The 12,834-nt window shown below is 37.2% G+C and overlaps 1 long non-coding RNA gene across 1 annotated transcript; it reads right to left on the bottom strand.

The window, feature by feature from the left end:
• Window positions 1-8,737: 8,737 nt before the first annotated feature.
• On the bottom strand, window positions 8,738-12,597 carry LOC120295559. The gene is made up of 3 exons (XR_005552941.1): window positions 12,320-12,597; window positions 10,463-10,464; window positions 8,738-8,748 (listed from the first exon to the last, which is right to left on the bottom strand). It is a non-coding gene; the product is annotated as an uncharacterized LOC120295559 (long non-coding RNA).
• Window positions 12,598-12,834: the final 237 nt, after the last annotated feature.

The raw sequence follows: 12,834 nt of genomic DNA, 5'->3' as shown, positions 1-12,834 counted from the left end.
AGTGCGATATGCAAAATTGCAAATTGCTTTTAGAAGCCCAAAAGGGCGTTCAAGATGCTCAGTTTGCACATTCCTCGAATGATTCGCCCATATAAATTTCAATAGAGGATTTTATGCATGATTTAGCTCTGACTTACATTTTTCACAAGAGCCGGAACTGGTTCTATCCCAGTTTGCAACCTGTGCTGCTTCGCATGTGAACTTTGCAGATAGACAAATATCTACAGTTGGACCACGGTAGCACAGAACTAACATACGAAATACACAGAGCAATTCACAAATGCTCAGCAATGTGCTATTGTAGATTACCTACTGAGAGAAATCGCACAACAAGAGGAGACAAGGGTTCTCTGGATTAAGATAGTAAGTAATCTTTTGCTGAAGAGCTCTCAACTGTTGAATTTCAATTTCATGTATTGAAATTGAGCTACAAATTGTGGAGTTGACGTTTGTGGTTTAAATGCCAACAGGAGACTGCAAAGAAATAGGGCCAAAAAGAAAACCGAATATTTTCTCAGATCCCTGACGAGCCTTTTAGCTTGCAAAATGCGTTCTGTGCGGATATATTCTGCCAAATGACATGCAATTAAAAGAAGAAAAAGTATAACCGTTGTTGGACCATCGCAGTTTTCTCATCAATACCAAACATCTTCTGAGGTCAAGAGAGCTAAGCCAAGATAAAATGGGAAGAGAGAATGGCCCAGAAACTGTTGTAGTTGAAGTTATTGTCTTCTAATTCTGCTATCTTCAACTCAACGAACTTGGAGGGAACGCCTGGGTTGACATGGTACAAGTTATCTTGTATCACAAATATTATCCAAATAGATATAACGAGTCACACTGTTCCTCAAGCTTTAAAGGTTTGAACTTCCCAGAGAATCCACCCACTTGATGAACCGACATAAATCTTTACCTTTCATCTCCTCATGTGCATTCGTTAAATTATCTACCCTCTCTTGATTCCTAATACTGCAGCAATAATTGTGCTATCGCAACCTGAATAACTTCAATTTTAGAGTGTTTCGATTCACTGTCTCTTGACATTGACCTGCTTCTATATTCATGTTCAAAAAGCATTATCATGGCAGGGAGGAAAGGAGAGCACCTTGGAACGTGTCTTTGCATGGTGCACTACATGGTTTCCCCTTTCAACCAAGTGGGGTCTAACCGTTGGCCTCTGTAAGCACTGTCTCTTGAGTACATGGACAATGTCGACTGATATGTGAAACTGACTGAGGCTGACAGCTATTAAGATTCTGATCCAATGAGAGAAATGGAAGCGATTGATGCTGGAGCTCTCCTCCACTGTGTCGATCCAAATAGACTCGAAGTGGAGATGCAGTATACGGTTCAATGCTTCAATGAGAAGCCAATAAGTTGTTATTTCCAGCATGCATTATGTTCCCTATGAAGAGATACTCATGAACTTGAGCCAAGAAAATTTATGCAAAAGCATGAATACTTCAGTGACATGGATAACAGCTAACAGCACGAGTAAATATTCCTTCTGTGTAAGCGGTCCTAACACGAGAGCACGAGTTCTGAACTCCAGCAGTTCCATTGAGTATTTGCCATCAATGCCGTCTTCTTCACCATTAATTAGGTGCTTTAAGGAAAGCGAGACGACTCCTCATAGCTAACCTGACCATCAGGATAAAGAGATAACCACCTTGAACCAAATCCATCTATTCCTACTGGAGAGAAGTTTCACTGCCTTGACTTTGTTGTTGCATAACTTTTAATTGCTGGAGGAAGTCTAAGCACAAGGAATATTGAAGACATCATGCTGTATCTGACAGAAAGCGTTTGAAAGTTACACAACATTCAATATCACAACTCTCATACAACACTTATTTTGCTGTCATAACTTTTTTCTATCAATCCTTAAGTGTCATAATTTTTAGAAAATGTTCAACTGAGTGATGTCGGTGATTTTCCGTGCCAGAAAATCCAATTTGGTATAAATTTAATGATAACATCGTATGAGTGGCCTGTTGGGGAAATAAGTCATTAAAAGCGTGTAGAATGAGGTTGCTTGGCACTTTACTTGCCCTAAATTGACCAAGTGGGGCTAAATTAGGTTCGATCGACCATTTTACTAATAATGAGTACAATATCTTCCCTTACGAGTAGAGTCCGAAAAAAAGAAAGTAAAGCGTTAGAAAGGGAAAAATTAAAACAACAATCGGGGATAGAGGTTTGGTAAATAGAGATAAAGCAATGGAGTTGCCATGACTCATTTTCCAAAAGAAACCTAGGATGATCGGAGAGCTAGGTGTGTGAGTAAAAAATACTGCTCATTTTCCTAGAAAACTAAAGAATTGCAATCTGGAGGCTTTAATTATGTGTGGGTGAAGAGTTATCTTCTTCATGAGTCATGACCCCCTTAAATCTCGTAAAATGATTTCCTCAATCACGAATGCAATCTTTATTTTGCCGAGAAAGTAATCCGGTGAAAAATCTTATATTCATATGCATTCTTGCATGAATCCATGCACCTTGCGTTTTCGAAGACATGCATGAGACCATATTATGAGTTATTCAAAGAAGAATAAATTTCGACCAAAAAATGGTGAATAAATAATCTTGAAAAAAACGGGGCCATGTTATTATATGGTGTACTCAAAGAGGTGTATTCTCGTCATTTTAGCTGTACATAGTATTTGATGATAAAAAATTTAGAACTATTCAAAAGCATTTTTGGGCAAACATGACATATGGCAAGGCGCGTCGGTTCCCAATTTTCGTCTCAATGTCGTGACGGGAAAATTAATAAAAAAAATTTCAAACCTATTGCATTTATGGTAATTCAATCATAAACTTTCGTTTTTACTAATCTAGTTTTAAACATTTTGACGATTTGCTAATTTAGTTTTCTAGCCAATCTTGATCTGAAATTGCTAATGCAATGTTCTAATTAGTGCTGATCATCCTACAATGGATAATTTTTTTTTGTTGTAATTTTGTAATTTCTATTAATTTTTTCAAATATTTTATTATTTTTTTTTTCTTTTTATTTCCAACTCTAAGCCAGTGAAGTTGGTGACCGGCCCTTGTTGACCATAGGCGAGGACTATAGTCCTCTTGCCCACATGGTGGCTGGCGACCAAAGTTTGAAAAAAAAAAAAGAAGAAAAGAAAAAAAAAAGAAAAAAAGGAAAAAAAATACAAAATCTGTCCATATTAGCATTGGCATTGTCCGGCCAAAATTGTTCGAAATAACTAAATTGACAAATCTTCAAAAGGTTTAAGATAAAATTGATAATTATGAAAATATTGATGACTAGATTGACATAATTAAAATATTTAGACTAAATTATTTAATTTGAAAGTTTTAGAATTGAATTGGCATGATTGTAATATGTTTAAAACATTTTGGTAATTTCCCTGTGATGCAACCTATGGTTTAGTTTACATGCAGGAATATTTCTAATGCAAATATTAAAAACATACAAAATAAGGTCTAAATGAAAATGTGAAATTTCCTTGATAAATCGTCAAAATATTGATGACTAGATTAGCATAATAACCACTTTGTTTTGTCTTTTTTCAATATTTTATTGAAATAACAACCTATTTACTAAGATTTTCAATATTATTTAAGCATAATCATCCTAATTCTAACATAAAATGGATAGTTTAAGTAGTTATCTGGTTTCTTATGCCTATTTACAGAGAAAATATGCGGTAGTTAGATACTACCCTTCAGTGGTTGGTGGCGAGTATTTACCTATTTACATCCACCCTGCAAATTGGTACATGTCTCTTTCTCTTCATCCTTCTCCGTCTGCAGCTACCTTTGAGTTGTACTTCTGTGCCTTCTCCCGTTGTTGCCATCACCGGAGTTGCCAGCACCATGTTCGAGCCATTGGCGAGTGAGGTACTAGCCATGGACCAGCAGTGTCATTGGCCAAGGACGAGCAAGGCTCGTGTCATGGCCTTGTCGAACTTCCAAATTTAGAGCGGAGCCACAAGCGCGTCTTTGGAAATGCGGAGTAATGATCGGCCATGGATAGTGCCTTGTCCACATATCTAGTGACGGTGGTTTGAGTGGTCAGCTGTGGATAGGAAAAGCCACCATCACTCACCGGATTACTGGAAAGGCTATTTTCTTTGAGCCAAACAAAGAAGATGCAGAGCATATCATGAGACAATAGCCATCTTCTTTGCCAGGCCATTGATCCGTTGGAAAGGCCATCTTTGCTAGCCAAACAAAGTGGATGCCGAGCAAATTTGGAGATGAAAGCCATCTTCTTTGCATTTGGTCGGCTATTGATGGTGGCCTGAGCCAAATACTTTATGACAACAACTTTTTCTAGAAAAATGAAATCTGGAGCCATGGCCCGAGGGACGAGGGCTCATTCACAAATTTGGCAACTGTAGGAAGAAAGTTGGTAGAAGACGACTAACCTCTTTTTGATGCGCAATGAACAATTTATCTCGGAATGAACGTTGAATTACAGGTGAACGATGAACAATATGACTTCACGATGGTCTTAATGCAGTCACAAGGAATACATCCAATTTCCACAACGTAAATGCCGATTGTCTTCATAAATGAGTAATTGATTGCCTTTTTTTCTTTGATGGAAAGGAGAGAAAAAAGAGAGAACAATTTCTAGAGAGAACAATTTCTTTCTTTCTTAACATTCTTCTCCATCATATCATATCAAGACGAAATTGTGCGTCTTAATTGCACCCCATCATGGACATGCTGTTGATAGTTGCGGAAGTGTGTGTTAATGTGTGTGCAAGGGAGTGTTAGAAGAGAGTTCAAGGGAACAAAAAAGAACTTTTTATTATTGATTATAGTACAAAGGAAAGGGAAGGAGCTTGCTTACATTTGTTGGTTTGCTACGCTCCCCCCTCTTTCCTATTTATAGGGACTAAATACAACATTCTAGATTTATGTGGACTGTCCACTTAGGCTTCTTCTAGGAAATTCTAGATTGTAGTTTATTCATTCTTCTTTTAGAGATTTCTACATTTGTGCTTCTACACTTTTCTTTTGCCACCTAAGCTAGATTTTCTTAAGGATTTTTCTTGACTTTTCTAGCTAATATCAATATTGAAGTTTCTAGAAATTGGATCAAGGATGGATCGATAGTTTAACAGTCCTCCTTGATCCAATTTCGTGTTACTTCAAGCATTTCCCACAATGTCTCGAACTTGGCTCGCGATACTGCTTTAGTGAAGATGTCCGCTACTTGTTCCTCGGTTTTGCAATATTTCAGCTCGATCTCTTTGTTATTTTGCGCCTCTCGTATGAAGTGATATTTGATATCTATATGTTTGGTTCTTCCATGGAATATTGGATTCTTTGATATAGTGATTGCGAACTTATTGTCGCAAAGTAATGGAGTCGATTTTGTTTCTCCAATGTCTTCTAGAATTCTTTGAAGATATTGCTTGACTAGCGGTCATAGCAGTTGCAATATATTCAGCTTCTGTAGTAGACTATGCCACTGAGTCTTGTTTTTTGGATACCCATGAGAATATTCCGGAGCCCAGTGTGAATGCATAGTCAATAGTACTTTTCCTATCATCAGCTGAACCTGCCTAGTTACTATCAATATAGACGATGAGCTTGGCATTTGCACATGGCCGATACCAAATGCCGTAATCTATAATTCCTCATAAATATCTGAGAATTTTCTTGGTAGCTCCAAAGTGAATTTGACTCAGACTTTGCATGAATCGTGATAGTAAACTTGTCGCATACATAATATCTAGTCGTGTAGCAGTGAGATATAGCAGACTGCCAATCAAACTTTTGTAGAGGGAGGCATCGGCTTTTTCTGCTCCATCTTCCTTCAATAGTTTCTCATTTGTCATGAGTGGAGTCGAAACTGCTTTGCAATAGTTCATCTTGAATTTCTCAGAAGGTTCATGGTATATTTCTTTTGCGAGATAAAAACTCCTTCATTTTGGTTGATCTCGATTCCATGGAAATAATGCATCAAGCCCAAGTCCGTCATCTCAAATGTCTTGATCATTTCTTCTTTGAATTCTTGGATCATTGTTCATTATTTCCTGTATATATGAGATCATCTACATATAGAGAGACAATGAGAGTGTCGGACTTACCTTGGGTCTTGATGTAGAGTGTCGGCTCACTCATACTCCTCCTAAATCCTTGCTTGATGAAGTATTCATCGATTCTACTATACCACGCTCGTGGTGCTTGCTTTTAACCTGTATAGGGCCTTCTTAAGCTTTAAGACCTTTTCTTCATTGCCTTTGATAGTAAAGCCTTTTGGTTGAGCTACATAAATTTCTTCTTGAAGATATCCATTTAGGAATGCTGATTTTACATCTAGTTGATGGATCTTCCATTCTTTTTGTGCTACTAGGGCTATGAGTGTTCGAATAGTATCAAGGTGAGCGACGGGGGCAAAAGTTTCAGTATAGTCGATACCTGGTTGTTGCAAGTATCCTTTCGCCACAAGCCTTGCTTTATGCTTCTGGATTGATCCATCCGCGTTGAGCTTCGTCTTGTAAACCCACTTGACGCCAATGATCTCTATCTTTGGGTCGATCGACAAGCTCATTTTTCTTGATCATCTTGATCTCTTCCTCCATGGCTTTTATCCAGACTTGTTCTTTGGATGCTTGTTCGTAGTTTTCTAGTTCCAAAATAGCAAAGTTGCATGTGTTGTAAATTCTTCTAAGGGCTTTTACCCTTAGTACTGGAGACTCTAGAGTAGATTCTTCTTGCGTACCTCTTGGAGAGCTTGGTGGAGTTATGTCGTGAATGGTGGAATCCGGTACTTCTCATTCTTCTTGTGACATTGACTCCTCTTGAGTAGGTGGTATGTCTGGCAAGGTGATGTACTTTTTCTCAATCTTCTCATCCTTCTAATTTCAGGCAGCATTTTCGTTGAACTCGACGTATTGACTAATCATAAGCTTTTTAGTTCTTAGGTTGTAAATCGGATAGCCTTTCGATTGGTCATTGTAGCCGAGGAATATTCCATTTTCCGTCTTTTCATCTAGCTTACTCCTTTTTTGAGTAGGGATGTGGACGTAGCATATGCATTCAAATACCTTGAGGTGCTTTGCTGAAGGCTTCCGTCCACTCCATGCTTCGACTGGAGTTTTATTTTAGACTGCTTTAGTTGGACACCTGTTTAAGATGTATATGACCGTGTAGATTGCTTCTGCCCATAATGAGTTAGGAAGTCCTTTTTCCTTTAGCATAGACCTTGCCATCTCCATGACAGTTCTATTTTTTCTTTCGGCTACTCCATTTTGCTCTGGGGCGTAGCCAACCGTTAGTTGATGATGGACTCCTTCATCTTCACAAAATTTATTAAACTCCTTTGAATTGTATTCTGTGCCTTTGTCACTCCTTAGGACTTGGATTCTTTGGCCACTTTGATTCTCAACGTGGCTCTTGAATTTTCCGAAGATAGAGAAAACCTTTGATCTTTCTCGAAGAAAGTATACCCACGTCATTCTTGTGAAATCGTCAATGAATAGGATGAAATATTTATTTTGACTCGGTGTAGGTGTCCTCATTGGACTGCACACGTCCATGTGGACAAGTTCCAATGGCTTCTTAGCTCTCCATGCACCTCCAGATGGGAAGGATTGTCTCCGTTGTTTTCCAAGAAGACAGCCTTCACAAACATCTGGAATTTCTGAAATAGTTGGAAAGTCTCTCATCATATTTTTCTGATGGAGAGTTTTTAGCCTAGCAAAATTGAAGTGGCCAAATCTTCGATGCCTAGCCATGAATCGCTTTCATGGCTATATCTTTGACATATTTCCATCGAATAGGAAAATTGTTATTTTCATCTTAACAGAGGCAATGGCATTTTTATATTTATCATAGATAATGTAGTCATCTCCACTAAAATATAGAGAATACCCACTTTGTATCATTTGACCCACACTCAAGAGATTTTGTGCAAGACGATGGACTAGATATACATTATGTATATATTTTGGGCCTTTATTTGTTTCTATGGTAATGGTGCCTTTTCCTTTGACATCTACTAATGCACCATTGCCCAACTTTACTTGGGATTTCATCGACTTATTAATATCAATGAATATAGATTCCTCCCCTGTCATGTGATTGTTACACCACTATCAATGTACCATGTTTCATTTTTATTATCATTTGCCCCTTGGCCCATGTAGAATGTATTCTCTTCACTTTTTCTTTTCCTACAGAGTTTGCTTGATTATTTGTTTTCGAGCGACAATCTTTTTCTACATGGCCATATCTTTTACAAAATCAGTATTATTTTTTATTTTTAAACCAAAAATCCTTCTCCAAATGATTTGTTTTCTTGCAAATACCACAAGGTGGATAATTTTCCTTTTGTATAGTTTCTCCTCCTTTTTTTATTTTTCCATGAGTTCCTTCCACTATTTTTAGATTGATGAGACCGTATATTTACTTTAGACTGAAAGGCACTTTCAACTGAATCTTCATCTTGTGCCATTAGTCTTTTCTTGTGTGCTTCTAGAGAGCCTATTAATTCACTCATTGATAGGGTTGTCAAGTCCTTAGTTCCTTTTATAGTTGTAACTATGGAGTTGTATTTTTTGGTAAATGACACCACTATTTTCTCAACAACCCTTTGATAAGTTATCCTATCTCCATAGGCTCTCATTTGATTAACCAGTTCCTTTAATTTTCCACAATATTCTTGTATGGTCTCATACTTTTTCATTTTAGAATTATCAAAATCTCTCTTCAAAGTTTGAAGGCGAATAGTGCGTACCTTTTCCGATCCTTGAAATTCTTCTCGTAGTATTTCCCAAGCCCCTTTTGCAGTCCTTACTCCAATTATTCTTGGAAATATGGTTTCTGAGAGTGCTTGCTGGATAAAGTATAGCACCCTTGCATCCTTTTGTAGTTGATCATTCGAAACACTTGCACCTTCTTGCGGAGCCTCGCAACCTTTCTCCACGATGTCTCATAAGTCTTGGGCCATCAAGAATGTAGTCATTTTTATGCTCCAAAGTTCATAGTTGTTCCCATAAAAAATGGGGATGGGAAATGAGGATGAGGTAGAGTTGGCCATGGTTTAGTTATTGGGTATTTGGAAATGGTAGTTTTAGGAATTGGTAGGTAGGACAAACCCCAATACCAACCAAAGACGTGGCTCTAATACCACTATTGATAGTTGTGGAAGCGTGTGTTAATGTGTGTGCAAAGGAGTGTTAGAAGAGAGTTCAAGGGAACAAAAAAGAACTTTTTATTATTATTGATAAAGAACAAAAAAGAACTGTTTATCAGAAGCTTGGTCTAAAATTCCTGAAAAATTAGCTTTTTATGATTATATCGGTAATAATCCGGCAAAGGGGGGATTATTCAGAGCGGGTTCAATGGACAACGGGGATGGAATAGCTGTTGGGTGGTTAGGACATCCTATCTTTCGAGATAAAGAAGGGCGTGAACTTTTGTACGTCGTATGCCTACTTTTTTTTTGAAACATTTCCGGTTGTTTTGGTAGACGGAGACGGAATTGTTTGAGCCGACGTTCCTTTTTGAAGGGCGGAATCAAAGTATAGTGTTGAACAAGTGGGTGTAACTGTTGAGTTCTATGGCGGGGAACTCAATGGAGTCGATTATAGTGATCCCGCTTTTGTGAAAAATATGCTAGACGTGCCCCATTAGGTGAAATTTTTGAATTAGATCGTGCTACTTTGAAATCCGATGGTGTTTTCGTAGCAGTCCAAGGGGTTGGTTTACTTTTGGACATGCTTCGTTTTTGCTGGTCTTGACCCCGATTTGGATGCTCAAGTGGAATTTGGAGCATTCCAAAAACTTGGAGATCCAATTACAAGAAGACAAGTAGTCTGATACAAGATTTCTCTCTTATATTTTTCCTTTATTTTTTTGTCTTGCTCTTTGGGAGATAATCCCAAATAAACATAACAGGTATGGAAGCTATAATTGTAAAGCACGATCGAATTTATGAAAGCATTGGTTTATACATTCCTCTTAGTCTCGACTCTAGGGATAATTTTTTTCGCTATCTTTTTTCGAGAACCACCTAAAGTTCCAACTAAAAAGGTGAAATGATTTTTCATTATATCAATTGAATTGAAGTAATGAGCCTCCCAATGTTGGGCGGCTCATTACTTCAACTAGTCCCCGTGTTCTTCGAATGGATCTCTTAATTGTTGAGAGGGTTGCCCAAAAGCAGTATATAAGGCGTACCCAGTAAAACTTACAAGTAAACCAGATATAGAGATGGCGACTAGGGTTGCTGTTTCCATTATTATATAATTTCAAGACCAAAATGGATCTATGATAAGATTGTTTATTTACAACGGAATGGTATACAAAGTCAACAGATCTCAATGAATACAAAATAGGATTTATGGCTACGCAAACCGTTGAGGGTAGTTCTAGATGGACCAAGACGAACTATTGTAGGGGATTTATTGAAACCATTGAATTTAGAATATGGTAAAGTAGCTCCTGGATGGGGAACTACTCCTTTGATGGGTGTCGCAATGGCTCTATTTGCAGTATTCCTATCTATTATTTTGGAAATTTATAATTCTTCTGTTTTACCGGACGGAATTTCAATGAATTAGATTCACAAGAAACGTGAATTCTTAGCTTTTCAATACAAAGTAAAGCATTTAGGTTTCGGATTTTTATATCATTATATTCTTTTTTATTGGTAGTTCGATCGTGGAATTTCTTTCTTTCTTTCTGTATTTCCGGAATATGAGTGTGACTTGTTATAATTGATACTATTGATAGTACAGAAAATGGATCTGTCATCTTTATATAGATGGTTTTACCTCATCGGATATTCATTCGAGTATCCGGAGCACGAAATAGATCACAAAATATTAACTATGATTCATACTTAATATTCAGACCCGTGACCGGACTCCAAAAACTTTCCAAAACATTATAAATCAAAAGATTTTTCTTCCTTTTCAAAAGATTTCCCCTTTTTTTTTTTATCAAAGGACAAAACTTTCTTTGGATTTTTAGTCATTATATCTATTCATTGAATAAGTGATGATCCAATGGTTCTTACTCGGGAATCTTTGGACTTAGTTTGAAGAATCATCACGGTTCTAGTATGAATCTGAGGTTTGAATCAATTCATAGGGTCTTAACAAGGAATTCCTATCAATAATAAAGAAAAGAAGAGTAAAGCTGCATTACACACAAAAAAAAAGAAATAAAAATAACAAATCAAAGAAAAAGAAGTAGGTAAATAGAAGATTCAAGAGGCTCGTAACGATCAACATAAAGATGAATGAGCCGACTTGATATTTTGGCATTACAACCACAAATAAGAGCTTTCGTATTTTTACTGATTCGTATCTTGAGAGAAGTTAGAAAGGGTTGATGACAAATTTTCAAACTTTCGATTCCATATGCCTTGAAACCAAAGCAATATCTTAGGTTTTTGTTTGAGCTGTACGGGATGAAATTCTCAGATACGGTTCTTCGAGGGGGAGTACTATTGGTTTACCTATCTCAATAAAGTCTATGATTGGTTTGAAGAACGTCTCGAGATTCGGGCGATTGCAGATGATATAACTAGTAAATATGTTCCTCATCATGTCAACATATTTTATTGTCTAGGAGGAATTACGCTTACTTGTTTTTTAGTACAAGTAGCTACGGGGTTTGCTATGACTTTTTACTACCGTCCAACCATATCGAGGCTTTTGCTTATGTTCAATACATAATGATGAAGCTAACTTTGGTTGGTTAATTCGATCGTTCATCGATGGTCGGCAAGTATGATGGTCCTAATGATGATCTTGCACGTATTTCGTGTGTATCTCATTGGTGGTTTTAAAAAACCTCGCGAATTAACTTGGGTTACAGGTGTGGTTCTGGCTGTATTGACCGCATCCTTTGGTGTAACTGGTTATTCGTTACCTTGGGACCAAATTGGTTATTGGGCAGTCAAAATTGTAAGGTGTGTGCCGGAAGCTATTCCTGTAAAAGGATCCCCTTTAGTAGAGTTATTACGGAAGTGCTAGTGTGGGACAATCCACTTTGACTCGTTTTTATAGTTTACACACTTTTGTATTACCTCTTCTTACTGCCGTGTTTATGTTAATGCATTTTCTAATGATACGTAAGCAAGGTATTTCCGGTCCTTTATAGAGAATATAGATCATAGATATTTGTAATCAATCATTTCTCACTTGAGGAGGAACAATAGTATTTCATTGCTACAAATATGGATTATTGAAAAGAATAAGACATGTATTTGGATATTTCCCTTCAACTATACAATCGAGTATTCTTTATTTGACACGAATAGTTGAAGGAATTCTTCAAGAGAAAATGGATTATGGGAGTGTGTGACTTGAACTATTGATTGGGCCATGCAGATAAATATATGCCTTTATCTGCCACATTGGAATTCACAACCAAATGTGTCTTTGTTCCAACCACCCCGTAAAAGCCCTATACATGGGATAGGCTGGTTTGTTTGAAGAGAATCTTTTCTATGATCTATGATCAGACCCGATCATATCGTACATGAACAGGCTCCGTAAGATCCAGTAGAATAAGTAATGTGACTTAAGACAGATTTTGTTTTAGCTATTTTACTTACTTAATAGTATAGAAATGCAGCCATTTCCTCTGCATCGACCTGATTTATGATACTATCGGAGTGAAACAAGGGGTCTAAAGAAAGAAGAACAGAGGCTAGACTATATTAGTAACAAGTAAATTCTTTGTATTTAAGGTAAAATAAAAAGTTTCAAGATATTTGGGGGATAAAGTTCAATTGCAAGGTCTGAGACGACCCAAAAAGCACTTGATCATGATGAACTTTGTAAGCTTACTTGGGTCTTGAGCATTTACTTGTAAGAA

Source organism: Eucalyptus grandis, chromosome 7, assembly GCF_016545825.1.
Source record: "Eucalyptus grandis isolate ANBG69807.140 chromosome 7, ASM1654582v1, whole genome shotgun sequence".
Taxonomy (NCBI): Eukaryota; Viridiplantae; Streptophyta; class Magnoliopsida; order Myrtales; family Myrtaceae; genus Eucalyptus; species Eucalyptus grandis.
Note: the sequence above shows the minus strand (reverse complement) of the source record. Positions and strands in the feature narration are given on the sequence as shown.